Below are 17,830 nucleotides of genomic sequence, written 5' to 3' on the forward strand. Positions count from 1 at the left end.
TTGAGCTGGGTTACTATTGCTCCTTACTACAGTTCATTACCACATACTGTTTGACAATAAAGGTTCAGCATTTTGTTTTTGATAATGACAAAAGACAAGCCAAGGCAAAACTTTAAGGTTCAATAATAAAAATAAGGAACACATGACAAAAGAAGCAATCATAAGGGCAAGTCTGAAGCAGAAGGTGGTGAAACAACAGCCAGCACCTGAAGACATAGAGATCTGGTCAAAAATAACTGAAACAATAAGTAACCAATTTACATAACTTGTAACTTTACAAAGGCATAGTTCTAATTTAATGGCAAATTGCTTAAACAGAGTACACACAACACAACATGATTAAACTGACAATAGTTGGAAATGATACATCATTTGTGCAACAAGAGAAAATTTTTGTCCAACAGCCTTGACCATCAAATGTGACAAGATGCATCAAAAAAGCTAATGCAAAGGGCATGGAAAAAATGTTTAAGAGGTTTCATAATGAAAATGAAATACAAATGCATGGGATTAGAAAACAAGCAAAATTGAGAATCACAACAGTTAAAGCAAAAGGTATTGGACAAATGACAGCAAGAATCACACTGAATTGCAAACAAAAATTTCAAACAGCAATCTGTGGTTATTTTAGGTTTTTTTGCATTTATGATGTCTAAAGAAATTCTATAAGATGATACATGAATCTAAACAGCTAAAGCAAAAGACATGAAAAAATATCTGAGGTAATGATGGATAGAAATGAACAACAAAATCTATGGCTGGAAGACAAGTGACAGCAACAATCACATCAAATCATGAATGAAGCTTGTGCTCAGAATAGAAGCAACAGTAAAAATTTGCATCAAATCCTAGGGGACTACAAATCATATAACATGTATGACTCCCTGAAGGATTAACAGGAAGAAGGAATTAAAATCATGCCAAAATTTCTTATTTCAATTGAAATTGCTGATTTGACACTTCATGACTTAAAACAAAAGAATAATGTGATGATTACTCCAAATTTGTTTAGAGCCTTGATTTGGGAAAAAAAAAATCATATAAAGGATGTCATATTTATGGGTTCAAGAAGAAAACAAATCTTATTAAATAGATGATTCTTTTGTACATTAACAGGAAGGAGGAATTTATTCAGCCAGAATTTCTTAACACAATTGTTACTGCTTACTTGCAGTATAATAACTTAATACAAGCAAATAACAATTATATATACTCTCTTCAAACAAAAAAGGTATATTAATTTAGGACTTCTTTTTGTTAGTGTTGCCTTGTTAGTATTTTTCCCAGGGAGATTGCATTAAACCCAACCTGAAACCATGACATCAAGAAGAAGTTTACACTATCTGCTGTTAGAAGACAAGCAAGAATCAATTTACAAAGGCCTGCCGAGTGCCAGGGCCCATCCCTAAAATTGGCTACATAAATTTTTCTTAAAACTGGTATATTGACATTTCTGGCCACAAAAATGACCTAAACAGGTCACAAATTTAAAGAAAAATATGTATTTTTTCCATGGTCGTTGTATTGAGTCTATGGTGATGCCATGAGATTAAGAAGAGACTGACCTTGTCTGCTGTTAGAAGACAATAAGAAACCAGATATACAAACTGCTATGTAGACATATTGGGGCCTGGCCTTGAAATGAGCTATACAGTTTTTTTTTTCTTTTAAAAGAGGTTAGTTGACATTTCTAAACACAAAAACAATCTGAATAGGTTCACACTTTAAGGAATAATTTGTATGTTTCCTAGGGTTGTTGTATCAAACCTATGCTGATGCCATGGCCTCAAGAAGAGGCTCAGATTGTCTGCAGTTAAAATAAAATTGACAATGAGAATCCATATACACAAGGCTGTTGAAAAGCTATTCCATGGCTTCAAGGAAAAGCCACCTGGGCTCCTGGTAGAATATATATACACAATATATTACTTATATATATATATATATATATATATATATATATATACTAGCTGTTGGGGTGGCGCTTCGCGCCACCCCAACACCTAGTTGGTGGGGGCGCTTCGCGCCCCCCCCAAGCCCCCCCGCGCGCGTAAGTCGTTACGCGCCATAATAGTTACGCGCCATTGTAGTTGTGTCCCTATGTCCCACCTGTGAATATAGATATATATATATATATGGTTTTAACTACGTAAAACTTGCGAATATACAACATTCTTTGCTGTCCCATTGTCTTTGCATATAAATAGATTGTCAGGTTATCCCCCTGTTTCCCCCGGTGTCCCCGTTGTAGTTGTGTCCCTGTGTCCCGGTCGTCATTTATATTCCCTGTGTCCCGGGTCCCGGTCATCATTTGTATCCCGGTGTCCCGGTCTGTATATACATTCGTTTTTTAGTTTTGTTTTTCTCCTTTATTTTTTTCCTTTTTTTTTCTTTTTTAGCTTATTTAGATTTTTAGATTTTTTAGTTTTTTTTATTAGTTTTTAGTTTTTATTTCTTTTTAGTTTTTTTGTCCCGGTCGTCATTTATATCCCCCTGTTTCCCCCGGTGTCCTCGTTGTAGTTGTGTCCCTGTGTCCCGGTCGTTATTTATATTCCCTGTGTCCCGGTCGTCATTTGTATCCCGGTGTACCGGTCTGTATATACATTCGTTTTTTAGTTTTGTTTTTCTCCTTTATTTTTTTCCTTTTTTTTTCTTTTTTAGTTTATTTAGATTTTTAGATTTTTTAGTTTTTTTATTAGTTTTTAGTTTTTTTTTCTTTTTAGTTTTTTTGTAGTTTTTACCTTCTTTTTAGTTTTGTTAATTTTTTTTTTTACTTGTGTCTTGGTCGTCATTTATACTCCCTGTGTCCCGGTGCTTTGTTGATTGCTAATCGAACATTCCTTTTGTCCTGGTCGCTTTCTCTTTGAGTGTCGTCATTTATTTTTTTCTTTTTTAGTTCTTTTAGTTTTTACCTTTTTTAGTTTTTTTTTTAGTTTTTAGTTTTTTTAGTTTTTTACCTTTTTTTAGTTTTTTTAGTTTTTTAGCTTTTTTATTTTTTTTATTAGTTTTTAGTTTTTTTGTAGTTTTTGCCTTTTTTTTAGTTTTTTTAGTTTTTTAGCTTTTTTATTAGTTTTTAGTTTTTTTTGTAGTTTTTGCCTTTTTTTAGTTTTTTCAGGTGTCTTGGTCGTCATTTATACTCCCTGTGTCCCGGTGCTTTGTTGATTGCTAATCGAACATTCCTTTTGTCCTGGTCGCTTTCTCTTTGAGTGTCGTCATTTATTTTTTTCTTTTTTAGTTCTTTTAGTTTTTACCTTTTTTAGTTTTTTTTTAGTTTTTAGTTTTTTTAGTTTTTTACCTTTTTTTAGTTTTTTTAGTTTTTTAGCTTTTTTATTTTTTTTATTAGTTTTTAGTTTTTTTGTAGTTTTTGCCTTTTTTTTAGTTTTTTTAGTTTTTTAGCTTTTTTATTAGTTTTTAGTTTTTTTTGTAGTTTTTGCCTTTTTTTAGTTTTTTCAGTTTTGACGTCACCTGATCCAGTTTTTTCAGGTGACGTCACCTGATCCACGATCCACAGATCCACAGACAACTTATTTTTATATATATAGATAGTTTTTTTTTTTTTACTTATGTCCTGGTCGTCATTTATACTCCCTGTGTCCTGGTGCTTTGTTGATTGCTAATCGAACATTCCTTTTGTCCTGGTCGCTTTCTCTTTGAGTGTCGTCATTTATTAGTTTTTTCCTTTTTTTCTTTTTAGTTTTTTATTGGTTTTTACCTTTATTTTAGCTTATTTTTCAGTTTTTTCCTTTTTTTTAGTTTTTTTTTATTTTTTATTTTTTTTAGTTTTTTACCTTTTTTTAGTTTTTTTAGTTTTTTTAGTTTTTTAGCTTTTTTACTTTTTTTATTAGTTTTTAGTTTTTTTTTGTAGTTTTTGCCTTTTTTTAGTTTTTTCAGTTTTTTTTTTAGTTTTTTATTGGTTTTTACCTTTATAGTTTTTTTAGTTTTTTAGCTTTTTTATTTTTTTTATTAGTTTTTAGTTTTTTTTGTAGTTTTTGCCTTTTTTTAGTTTTTTCAGTTTTGACGTCACCTAATCCAGTTTTTTCAGGTGACGTCACCTGACACATCCATCCACACATCCACAGACAGACAGACAACTTATTTTTATATATATAGATATATATATATATATATATATATATATATATATATATATATATATATATATATAGGGTAAGACGACCGGTACTCGGTCACTTTGTTCACTCTTCACACTTTTTGACATTCAATCTACTATAACTACTTTATTATACCACCTAGAAATTTGATTTTTCTACTGTTAGAATTGTCTCTGTTTTTTGAACAAGTAGGTCATTAATCTGAATAGTTTTGCTTATACAGCGCTACATATTTTTGAATTTAGCAAAAGCTATCAGTTCAGCTAATACTCGTCATATAGTTTCTCCTATTGACAAAGATATTACGCAATAATACAGTATCTAAGTCAGAGCCTTGCTATTTCTCGGTCACTTCCAAAAAACCCGTTTAGACATTCTTTGCTGAGATCTATGACTCAGGCCCTTTGTCTGGTTATTAGACATTTTAATGTTTTGAAATTTGTTATTTCAAATTGGATTTTCAGAGCGAAAATAGTGGATCCAGGATTTTCTTTGGGGGGATGGGGCACATAATAGGTGCTTTGATAAACTTGCGAACAAAGAAATACCTGCAATTAAAAGGGAATCTTGACAATTATGCGTCATACATAGGCCTAGGTAGTGGAAATGGTCTAAAGTGGTAAGGAGTTTGGCCTTTATTTTAATACAACCGGTTATATTTAATACATTATTTAATACAAACCGTTCAAACTGCTCAATGCATCAGCTCTTTGTCTCAATACATATTAATTTTTGAAAGGTTAATTATTTTTGGATAAATTTGAGAAATATGTTATTTTAAATTGGATTTTTAGAGAAAAAATAGTGGATTCAGGAAATTTTTTTTGGGGCGGGGGGGCGCATAATAGGCTGCTTGGATAAACAAAATTTTTATAAATTTTCTCAAACTCGTAACTTTTGATGGGTAAGTCTAAACTTGATAAAACTTATGTATTTAAAATCAGCATTAAAATGCAATTCTTTTGATGTAACTATTGTTATAAAAATTCAGTTTTTTAGTTTCGGCTACTATTGACCCGGGTCACTCCTTACTACAGTTCGTTACCACGAACTGTTTGATTAGCCATGGTTTGACGTCAGCAACTATTCGATTTTAATTCATTGGATCTGTTGAATTCTCTTGAAATTTTTTCTTGAATTTACTGGTCATTTTGGGATACACATGAAAACAAGAGCTAAGAGCTCATATGGCACTTGTGACAAGGTCGGAAGAGCCAAGAGCTCATATGGCATGAGCTCTAGCAAAAGTCTAAGAATCAATAGATTGTTTTAAAAGGAAAATCAGAGGCTTAATGCCGGTTGGGATTTAAAATAAGAGCTCTGAGTCACGAGGTCCTAAATATCAAAATTCATTAAGATCCTATCACCTACTCGTACGTTAAAAATACCTCAATTTTTCTAATTTTTCCCCTCCCTTCAGCCTCCATATGGCCGAATCGGGGAATCAAGGAAATCAAATCAATTTGTACTGTTCCCTGACGCGCCTACCAATTTTCATCGTCCTAGCATGTCCAGAAGCACCAAACTCGCCAAAGCACTGAACCCCACCACCTAACTCCCCCAAAGAGAGTGGATCCAGTCCGGTCACGTCAGTCACGTATCTACGACATTTATAAGCGTTTTCCAAGAATTCCGGTCTCCCCCTAATATCAACAGATTTGGTCAGGATTTGAAATAAGAGCTCTAGGACATGAGTTCCTTCTAAATATCAAATTTCACTAAGATCCAGTTAAAAATACCTCAATTTTTCTAATTTTTCCAAATTAATAATCCCCAGCTCCCCCAAAGAGAACGTATCCGTACCAATTATGTCAATCTCGTATCTATAACTTGTGCATATTCTTTCCTCCAAGTTTTATCCTGATCTCTCCGCTTTAACCGTTTTCCAAGATTTCCGCCCCCCCCCCCAATGACACTGGATCCGGTCGGGATATAAAATAAGAGAATTTGAGTTTCAAGGTCCTTCTAAATATGAAATTTCATTAAGATACGATCACTCTTTCGTAAGTTAAAAATACCTCATTTTTTCTAATATTTTAGAATTAAATCTCCCCCCCCCCAACTCCCTCAAAGAGAGCAGATCCGTCCCAGTTATATCAATCCCGTATTTAATACTTGTGCTTATTTTTCCCACCAAGTTTCATCCTGATCCCTCCACTCTAAGCATTTTCAAAGATTTTAGGTTCCGCCCCCCAACTTCCCCTTCCCCGGATCCGGTCAGAATGTGAAATAAGATCTCTGAGACATGATATCCTTCCAAATATAAAATTTCATTAAGATCCGATCACTCCTTCGTAAGTTAAAAATAATTCATTTTTCTAATTTTTCAGAATTAACCCTCCCCCCCCCGCAGCTCCCCGAAAGAGAGTGGGCCCATTTAGGTTATGTCAATCATGTTTCTAGGACTTGTGCTTATTTTTCCCACCAAGTTTCACCCCAATCCCTCCACACTAAGCGTTTTGCAAGATTTTAAGTTCCCCCCTCAATTCCCCCCAATGTCACCGGATCCAGTCGGGATTTAAAATAAGAGCTCTGAGACACGATATCCTTCTAAACTTCAAATTTCATTAAGATCCGATCACTCCTTCATAAGTAAAAAATACCTCATTTTTTCTATTTTTTTTAGAATTAACCCTCCCTCCCAACTCACCCAAACAGAGCAGATCTGTGCCGGTTATGTCAATAACGTATCTTGGAGTTCTGCTTATTTTTCCCACCAAGTTTCATCCCGAACCCTCCACACTAAGCGTGTTCCCAGATTTTAGGTTCCCCCCTCCAACTCCTCCCAACTTCACCGGATCTGGTCAGGATTTAAAATAAGAGCTCTGAGACACAATATCCTTCCAAACATCAAATTTCATTAAGATCCCATCACACGTTCGTAAGTTAAAAATACTTCATTTTTTCTATTTTTTACGAATTAACCGGCCCCCACTCCCCCCCCCAGATGGTCAAAATTGGGAAAACGACTATTTCTAATTTAATCTGGTCTGGTCTCTGATACGTCTGCCAAATTTCATCGTCCCAACTTACCTGGAAGTGCCTAAAGTAGCAAAACCGCGACAGACCGACAGAATTTGCTATTGCTATATGTCACTTGGTTAATACAAAGTGCCATAAAAATATAGGCTATCAATGATAGCAAGACCGAACCCAGGAACCAGGACTAGGTCCCCTCCCTCTCCCTCCAAAAAATGTTTATCCAACACAAAAAGATGTTTAAAGCATAAAACGTGTGAAATCCAACATTTTATGTATAAAACATTTTATGGTCGGGTGGAGGGGGATACGTGGGAGGATCCTTCCAAGGGGTGGATTTATCACGGGGAAGCGCATTTCCAAAAAGGGGATGCTGGATTTTCCAGCTTTATTTGAAAAAAAAAAAACATTTTTGGTTACTTTTTAAGTAACCAAAAAATTCGAGGGAAATTAGGCCACCTCCCCCGCCCCTTATTGATCAAAATTGTCCGATCAAAAGTTTGAAAACACAATTTAGCCATACAAAAATAATATGCAAATTTCGTTTTAATTATTCAGTTACGATGAGCCAAAATCAAAATCTACATCAATTCAAATGCGTTCAGAAATTAAATAAAAAAAGTTTGTTTCCGTGAAAGTAAGGAGCGGCATTAAAACTTAAAACGGATAGAAATGACTCCGTATATAAAAGGGGCTGTCCCCTCCTCAACGCCCCGCTCTTTATGCTAAAGTTTTCTATTGTTTTAAAAAGTACAACTGTGACAAAGAGATAAATTTTAGCGTAAGGAGTGGGGGCGTTGATGAGGAGACAGCCCCTTTCATATACTGAACCCATAAAGGAGGATGAAGGGATTAGACCTTCCTGCTCCCCCAAAAAAATTTCTCCAACACAAGAGACGTATTAAAAATACATTTGTTTTTTAAGGTTTCTTTTTGCAACCCCTCCCCCCAGCAAGCCTTAAATGGTATTAAAGTTAAAATAAACCAACCCAAGTTTTTTTTTAAACTTTTAATAGACTTCTAAATTGCATTTTGAGATCCGATGACAGGTTATGGTTTTAAACCGACAAGACCGGAAAGATAACGAATAAAGTTTGTGCGTAATGTATCAAGAAATAATAAATATTAGGGTGGCATTTCGGGTTTGGTCAAAGCACCTGCTATTGAAAGTTGTGAGTAATGTTGCCGAAATAGACATATCTTTGCATGAGCCCCTCAACGAAATACAAAGTGATGAAATAATGCATGCAAAATTCAAAGATGAAAAGTACAATATATGGAAAACAACCGACATTGCTACAAAGTACCCTTTGCTTTTCCTATGTCTTATCTTGTTGAAGCGGCATTTAGTCGTGTTTCTCAAATGTTATCGAAAGATCGCAATAGACTTGACATTGTGAAAAGGGGTGATCTTCGACTATCATTAACATCAATAGAACCAAATATAAATAAACTCGCCGAGAAGAATCGACCACTGGGATCTCATTGAATATTAAATTAAAAAAAAGTTTATTGTAACGGTAAGTAAGGAGCGACATTAAAACTTAAAACGAACCGAAATTACTCCGCATATGAAAGGGCTTTTTCTCCTCAATGCCTCGCTCTTTACGCTGAAGTTTGACCCTTTCTCTTAACTCTACTTTTTAAAACAGTAAGAAACCTTAGCGTAAAGAGCGGGGCGTTGAGGAGGAAAAGTCCCTTTCATATACGGAGTAATTTCTGTTCGTTTTAAGTTTTAATGTCGATCCTTACTTACCGTTACAAAAACTTGTTTTTTTGTATTTAATTTCTGGACGTTTTTGAATTAATGCATTTTTTGATCTTGGCTCTCCGCACAAAAATAATTAAAACGAAATTTGCATATTAATTAATTGCAATTAATCGGAAGATTTTGAGAAAAAAGAAGCGAAGGAGAAGGCCTAGTTGCCCTCCAAGTTTTTGACTACTCAAAAAAGCAACTAGAACTTTTAATTTTTTACAAACGTTTTCATTGGTAAAAAATATACGTAACTTACGAATTAACTTACGTAACAAACTTCTATATTCGTATGTTTTAATTGCGTATATGAGGGGGTTCAACACTCGTCGATACCTCGCTCTTTACACTAAAGCTTAGATTGTGTCCCAATTCCTTAAGAATGACCTCTGAAACACAAAGGCCGTAGAATAAATAGTTGAAATTACTAAAAATACTTTAGCGGAAAGAGTGAGGTATAACGAGGTTTTAATGCTGCTCCTTATAGACATATCTGCATGAGCCCCTCAACGAAATACAAAGTGATGAAATAATGCATGCAAAATTCAAAGATGAAAAGTACAATATATGGAAAACAACCGACATTGCTACAAAGTACCCTTTGCTCTGGGATAAAGCGCAGTTCTACGTTATTGCTTTTCCTACGTCTTATCTTGTTGAAGCGGCATTTAGTCGTGTTTCTCAAATGTTATCAAAAGATCGCAATAGACTTGACATTGTGAAAAGGGGTGATCTTCGACTATCATTAACATCAATATAACCAAATATAAATAAACTCGCCGAGAAGAATCGACCACTGGGATCTCATTGAATATTAAATTAAAAAAAAAGTTTATTGTAACGGTAAGTAAGGAGCGACATTAAAACTTAAAACGAACAGAAATTACTCCGCATATGAAAGGGCTTTTTCTCCTCAATGCCTCGCTCTTTACGCTGAAGTTTGACCCTTTCTCTTAACTCTACTTTTTAAAACAGTAAGAAACCTTAGCGTAAAGAGCGGGGCGTTGAGGAGGAAAAGTCCCTTTCATATACGGAGTAATTTCTGTTCGTTTTAAGTTTTAATGTCGCTCCTTACTTTCATTTCAAAAAACTTATTTTTTTTTATTTAATTTCTGAAAGTTTTGAATTGATGCATGTCTGAATTTGGCTCTCCATACATAAATTATTAAAATATAATTTGCATATTAATTTTTTTTTTGCTAAATGGCTTTCTCTTAGTTTTGATCAGACGATTTTGAGAAATGAGGGGTGGGGAAGGAGGCCTAGTTGCCCTCCAATTTTTCGGTTACTTAAAAAGGCAACTAGAACTTTTAATTTTTAACGAACGTTTTTATTTGTAAAACATATACGTAACTTAAAAATTAACTTACGTAACAAACTTTTATATTCTTATATTTTTGATTATATATATGAGGGGATTTGTCCCCTCGTTAATACCTCGCTCTTCACACTAAATCTTAAGTTTTGTCCCAATTCTTTAAGAATAACCCCTGAATCAGAAAGGCCGTAGAATAAATAGTTGAAATTACTAAAAATAATTTAGCATAAAGAGCGAAGTATTTATCTCCTCCTAAATACCTCGCTCTTTGTGGTAAAGTATTTTTAGAACCCCTAATATGCGTAATAATCTCTGTTCGTTTTAAGTTTTAATGCTTCTCCTTACTTTCAATTGAAAAAAATTTTCATGTTTATATTTTCATTGCTGTTTTTTTTTAATAGTAATGCTAGAAAATAATGCGCCATTTTCATTGAATTTCTCTTCCCCAATGAAATATTCCTCCAAGGAAAGATCCTCCTATAGCCCCCTCCCCTGAACCCCACACCCAAACCAAAAAAATTCCCCTGAAAATGTCGGTACACTTCCCAATAACCATTACTGTATGTAAACATTGGTCAAAGTTTGTAACTTGCAGCCCCTCCCCAAAGACGTAGATATGGTAAGTCATCCCCAAAGACATAGTTATTATGGTTTTCGACTATGCGGAACAAAATGGCTATCTCAAAATTTTTATCCGTTGACTTTGGGAGAAAAATGAGCGTGGAAGATTCCCTCCGATTTTTTTTTGGTTACTTAAAAAGTAACCAAAAATGTTTTTTTTTTTTTTAAATAATGCTGTAAAATCCAGCAACTCTTCATGAAAATGCTCTTCCCTGTGGTAAATTCACCCATAGAAACATCCTCTCACGTATCCCACTTCCCCTGACCATAAAATTTTTTATACATTAAACGTTGGATCTCACACGTTTTATACTTTAAACGTCTTTGTGTTGGAGAAATTTTTGGAGGGAGGGGACTGTTTTTCTAACTTGTTTTTCTAAGAAAATTTTTTTTCTAGCTTGTAATTCGATTTCCCGAAAATATTTGTCGCACGTTGGGATCCCTCATGATCTTAAAAAGGATCACAACTTAAGTGAAAACAGATCTTTCTTCAAATATAAGTATGCTACAAGAGTAGCCTATGTTTGAGTTGGAATCGTAGCCTATGCAAAAAAAAAATATGGAAGGAATTAACAGCTAGAATTTTTTTTATCAGAATGTTTCAATCCAAAATTTGAGATAGCATCCTGCTTTCTATGGCTGTAATGAGAGAAAGGTTAAGATGGCTAGGGCACGCTTTGTGGAAAAAGGATGAATTATTACCAAATACAGTCCTTTTTGGCTGGCCGTCTAGGGCTAAACAGAAAGCTGGTCATCCGCGGTTGGTGTGGGAGGATTTCATGAAGAAATATGGGGATTCATGGGGAATATGGGGAGGATTTATATATATATATATATATATATATATATATATATATATATATATATATATATATATATATATATATATATATATATATATATATATAGCAGGCACGTACGCAAGAAATTTTTTTTCGGGGGGGGGGGGAACCTCGAAACAGCAGATATAAAGTAGCAATTTTTTATTTAGTAATGCAAAAAGCACGTATATCGGAAAATACAGATTAACTTTAATTTGTAGTATTGTAGCGGATGGGGGGAAGAAGACTGGAGCCTCAAAAGTACGTTTTAGGCTCAGGTTGTGTTCATAGCGATTTAGAATCAGTGATTAATCTATTATATCCCACTGAAAGGGAAATTTTAGGGTTAACAGTGCGATATGGGTGTTGCAGGGGGTAGTTCTCCTAATGCAAAAACGTAGATTTTAATGAAAAATAATAGTTTCCAAAATTGATCCATAAAAGCTGTACTTTATCCTGAAAAGGGGGGATAAACGCCCTAGTATCAAGGATAATTCTATTTTGCCGTGGAAAGCAAACTCTCTTTACAAAAAAACAACAACAGTACAATTGCTAATTACTTCAAAGAGGGTAAAAAGTTGGACAGAAAACGTATTAATAATTGGGCAGTGACTTGACCGGATAATTGCATGCTGTAAAATCCCCCAAAAAAGGCTTCACAAATGTATCTAATTCTTAATAAACGTCCTATTTTTGCCAGAAATCCCAAGAAACCATTGGGAAATTAAAAATTTCACAAAGTTTCAGGCTAAACAAATGAATTTCAATTAACCTAGGAAATGACAACAAGCTACTGTTGTCGTTTCATGTGCAATTATTTGGTTCCTTGTTGGGTTTAAAATATTCAATAGCATATCACCCGCGAGGCGATTAGTTATCTGATTGTTTCGTACTTAGACAGGGAGATGATTCACAACAGTGCATTTTAATGTCAAAACATCCCAGCTCTCATTGAACCGTCAGATAAATAAATAGGGTAATTAACTTGAGTGAAAACAGATCTTTCTTCAAATATAAGTAGGCTATTTTTGAGGTGGATTCGTAGCCTATGCAAAAAGAATTCTGGAAGGAATCCACAACTAGAATTTTTTTATCTGAATAGTCCAATCAAAATTTTGAGATAGCATCCTGCTTTCTATGGCTCTAATGAGAGAAAGGTTAAGATGGCTAAGGCACGCTTTGCGGATGAAGGTTGACAGATTACCGACGATTGTCCTTTTTGACCAGCGGTCTAGGGCTAAGCAGAAAGCTGGTCATCCACGGTTGGGGTGGGAGGATTTCATAAAGAAAGCTTTAAATGAAATGGGAATTTTCTGGGAGAGTGTAAAGAGGGAAGTTTTGAATATATCGGATTGGAAGAAGACTGAGCTTAGCCGTGTTGGCCTCAGAGGGCTTGGTGCTGCGGTAATTTGTTAGTAGTAGAAGTATTTTTTTGTTCAGAATAGTTGAAAGGCCGAACAATTATACCTTTCGAGATACCACGATCCTTCTGGGAATAGGTCTAAGTTATTAAATTTGCCCGTCGCTTACGTAGCCTATTACAGGGAAGTATACATACATTTTTTGAATGCGGGAGTATTTTCTGCAAGTGAAATTTTTTACGAGGAGAATTTCCCATGGCAGGTAAGTTACTAGGGGGTAAATTTCTCATGACAAATTTTACACCAGGGGAATTTGCTAGAATTCTTACACGAAGTTTTGCCGTAACACCACGATCCTCCTGGGAATATGTCTAAGTCATACCTTTTGTCTGTTGCTTACGTAGTCTTTTATAGGGAAGTATACATACATTTTATGAGTGGGGGAGATTTTCTGCTAGTAAAATTTTTCACGGGGAGAATTTCCAATGAGAGGGAAGTTTCTAGGGGGTGAAATTTTCAGGAGAAATTTAACACCAAGGGAATTTGCTAGAATTCTTATACGAAGTTTTACCGTAAAAAGAAGGGCGATGAGGGAGGGACAATCCCTTTCATATGCAGAATATTTTCTGTTCTTTTTAAGTTGGAAGATATACTATCAACCATAAGTTGTCGAGCCAGCTCTTACTAGGTTTTATTTCTCGTTTAAATCTCTTTAATTGCATCTTCAAGATAGATCATTGGCAGGTGGTGAGAACTCCTTGATGTGGCTGAATTAGCGCATTGGATGTTTCCTAAATTTGTGAAGATACATTTGTTATATGGTTTTAAGATATATTAAATAAAAAAACATTTTTTTTTACTGAAAGTAAGGAGCGACATTAAAACTTAAAACGAACAGAAATTACTCCATATATGAAAGGGGCTGTTCTCTCTTCAATATCCCGCTCTTTACGCTAAAGTTTGACGCTTTCTCTCCACTCCATTTTTTAAAACATTAAAAAACTTTAGCGTAAAGAGCGGGGTGTTGAAGAGAGAACAGCCCCTTTCATATACGGAGTAATTTCTGTCCGTTTTAAGTTTTAATGTCGCTCCTTACTTTTGGTTAAAAAAAACTTGTTTTTTATTTATTTAATTTCTGAACGTTTTTGAATTACAGCATGTTTTGATTTTGGCTCTCCACACTGGAATAATTAAAACGAAATTTGCCTATATATTTTTTTTTTTGGCTAAATGTTTTTCTCATAGTTTTGATCGGATAATTTTAGAGAAAAAGGAGCAGAGGAGGCCTAGTTACCCTCCAATTTGCGGCTACTTAAAAAGGCAACTAGAACTTTTAATTATTTACGAACGTTTTTGTAACTTACGAATTAACTTACGTAACGAACTTCTATATTCGTATGTTTTTACTACTTATATGAGGGGGTTCGCCCCCTCGTGAATACCTCGCTCTTCATACTAAAGCTTATATTGTGTCCCAATTCCTTAAGAATGGCCCCTGAATCACAAAGACCGTAGAATAAATAGTTGAAAATACTAAAAATACTTTAGCGTAAAGAGCGAGGTATTAGAAGGAAGTGAACCCCTCATATGCGTAATAATTTCTGTTCGTTTTAAGTTTTAATGCTCCTCATTACTTTCAGTTGAAAAGTTTTTCATATTTTTTAAATGCTGGAAAATTCTGCGCCCCCTTCATGGAAATTCTCTTCCCCCAAGGAAACTTTTCCCCACAATCGCTCAACCTCCCCCAACCAAAAAATTCACCTGAAAGCATCAATACACTTCCCAAAAACCATTACTACATGTAAACACTGGTCAAAGTTTGTAACTTACAGTCCCTCCCACGGGGACTATGGGGGAGTAAGTCGTCCTCAAAGACATAGTTATTAGGTTTTTCGACTAAGTTGGATAAAATGGCTATCTCAGAATTTTGATGCGGTGAATTTAGGAAAAAAATGAGCGTGGGAGGAGGCCTAGGTGCTCTCCATTTTTTTGGTCACTTAAAAAAGGCCCTAGAATTTTTAATTTCCGTCAGAATGAGTCCTCTGGCGACATTCTCGGACCACTGGGTCGATACGATCACCCCTGGAAAAAATACGGCAAAAAAAAAAACGAAATTCAACATTTTTGTAGATAGTAGCTTGAAACTTCTACTCTAGGGTTCTCTGATACGTTGAATCTGATGGTGTGATTTTCGTTAAGATTGTATCACTCTTAAGGGGTGTTTTCCCCTATTTTCTAAAATAAGGCAAATTTTCTCAGTCTCGTAACTTTTGATGGGTATAACTAAATTTGATGAAACTTATATATTTAAAATCAGCATTAAAATTCGATTATTTCGTTGTAACTACTGCTATATAAAATTCCGTTTTTAAGAGTTTCGGTTATTATTGAGCCGGGTCGCTCCTTACTACAATTTGTTACCATAAACTGTTTGATTAAATTTGTTTTAAGCATTTGAAATTCACTCATGTGAGCGTCTTCACCTCAAAGCAGCCCAGTCTTCAAATGACAGCTAAATCTTTCATTCAGAAAAGGGGCGGATCCAAGGAGGGCACGGGAGCACCCCCCCCCCATGACATGATGTTGTATTTTTGGTTGGGACAGCTTGCTCTGGTTTGGGCCTGGACGAAAGTGATTTTTCTTTGTAATTGATTTTTAATAGTTGAGTTTTTCATAAATTTTTCAATATTAAGACTGTTTTTTTTTGTAAACCAGTTTGAAAGAAGATTTTAGTCACTTTGTGCAGTCTTTGTTAAGTTTTACTAATGTCGCATACCGCCAAAAATTATTTAATTAAATTTAGGTTTATCAACGGAATCTGTCCGTATTACTGCAAAAGCCAACTGCAAGGCAAAGATCTTCATTTTGTAGTAACAAGGAGGAGAAATTAAAATCATAACTTCTTTTTACTGTCAAAAATTTGTTTTTGAGTCTGTCTTGCTATGGCACTAAGGCAAAGAAATTGATAGGCCTATCATTACTTTTTTGGTAGTCTGTTTTGGTTTTTTGGGTTTGCTTGTTTTGCAAAGAGGGATGGCTTTTACAACACAGCCTAGTAGTTTTTTAGCGAATTTGTATAATAGAAAATAAATGCACGAGAAGCGCAAAATTTATTAATTTAAGTTTTTGTGAGAAATGATGGCCACTTTACTGCCTATTTTCATCTAATCAAAGCTCCGCATTATACAACATATCACCTCCTCTGTTCATCTTAAAACATTAAAATAAAGGCCAAACTCTTTAATACTTTAGACTATTTCCTCTACCCTACAACGCATAATTGTTGAGGTTCCCTTTATTTTGCGGGCATTTTTTTGTTTGCAAGTTTATCTAAGCAACCTATTATGCCCTCCCCCAAAGAAAATCCTGGATCCACTATTTTCTCTCTGAAAATCGAATTTAAAATAACAAATTTCAAGACATTAAAATGTCTAATAACCAGACAAAGAGCCTGAGTCATAGATCTCAGCAAAGAATATCTAAACAGGTTTTTCGGAAGTGACTCAGAAATAGCAAGTCTGACTTGAGAGACCGAGTATTGGGTGCTCAGAGACCGAGTATTGGGCATGTTGCAATCCAATCAAAGATTCTGCCCGGGATTTAGTCTGTGACCGACAACCGGTGGGTTTACCCTATATATAGGCTATATACCACAGCACAAACTCCCTGAGGCCAACACAGCTACAAACACTCCTCCTGCATCTTAATCTATTTGAAGCCTCTCTCTTTACACCCTTCAAGGGAGTTTTTATTTGCTTTAGATCTTTCTTTATGACACCCCCCCCTGTAAACTGCAGACAACCTGCTTTCTGTTTAGCCCTACATGGTTAGTCAAAATTGACATTTTTCATCAACCTGTCATCTCTCATCTGCAGAATGTACCCTAGCAATATCAACATTTCTCTCATTATAGCCCTAGAAAGTGGGGTTGAACCAAACTTTCTATACAGCCCACAATTTTAAATATGATCAGCAAAGATGGGTACCTAAAACAATCTTGTAGCCAATTTGACTGGAAAACATCTAGCAAACTTTCATCCACTTTTCAGAGTACCTATGATTCAAAACCCAATTTGACCACAGACTGTCATTGCTATAGCCTCAAATATTCTAATCTTGGTCTGTAGAATTAAATTCCTATTCTTCCAAACTATTTTTTTAAACCATGAAAAACACCCTAGCCTTAGTTATTTCCACTTTTAATATCTCTCAGGTTAGTACCATAATGTAATCAGTTTAATATCTCTATCTCCATTTTTTTTCTTTTTGCAACAGTTGTTCTAAAACAAGGCCAAGTCAGAGAAATTACTAGCTAAGGACATTCAGGCCAGTGGTGATTTAGGCTAACACAAAATAAAAGTGTTGTAGTCTGTGGATATTACCACAAAGCATATCCCATCTTCTAAAAGGTCACATGTAGTATAGGCATAGCAAAGGTTTAGCCTAATTTTACCAATCATCTCCCAATTAATATTCCAAGGTTCTAATCAAAGGACACTTAAATAAAAATTATTTACCTATTGCAATCCACTCACAGATATATAACTTCTACGGTTTCCAAACTTCTTCTACAAGATTTTTTTTTTTTTTTTTTTTTTTTAGTTTTAATCAATTCTCTTCCTAGCTGATCACTTTTCTTCCTTTTCTTTGTAAGAAATGCACCGGGAATCTTAAATGGGCTCGGTTCAGCTTCTGACAGCGCATTTTCACATTCATAATACATTGCACATAAAATGTAAATTAAAACACTTGTATACATTTCTTGATATAATTAAATAAAAAAAACAATTTTTTTTTAACTGAAAGTAAGGAGCGACATTAAAACTTAAAACGAACATAAATTACTTCGTATAAGAAAGGGG

General features: G+C 34.7%; 1 protein-coding gene across 4 annotated transcripts in view; it reads right to left on the reverse strand.

Moving 5' to 3' along the window:
* LOC136043869 (broad-complex core protein isoforms 1/2/3/4/5-like) overlaps positions 1-17,632 on the reverse strand; it is a 55,484-nt gene extending 37,852 nt beyond the window's left edge. Inside the window, exon 1 of one of the 4 annotated variants that reach the window (XM_065728834.1) lies at positions 17,486-17,632. The gene's annotated coding sequence lies outside the window, so the exon portion shown is untranslated. The remainder of the gene's footprint in view (positions 1-17,485) is intronic. The other 3 variants (XM_065728836.1, XM_065728833.1, XM_065728835.1) reach the window with 3 other exon arrangements.
* Positions 17,633-17,830: the final 198 nt, after the last annotated feature.

This window comes from Artemia franciscana, chromosome 2 (assembly GCF_032884065.1).
Source record: "Artemia franciscana chromosome 2, ASM3288406v1, whole genome shotgun sequence".
NCBI classification, from domain to species: domain Eukaryota; kingdom Metazoa; phylum Arthropoda; class Branchiopoda; order Anostraca; family Artemiidae; genus Artemia; species Artemia franciscana.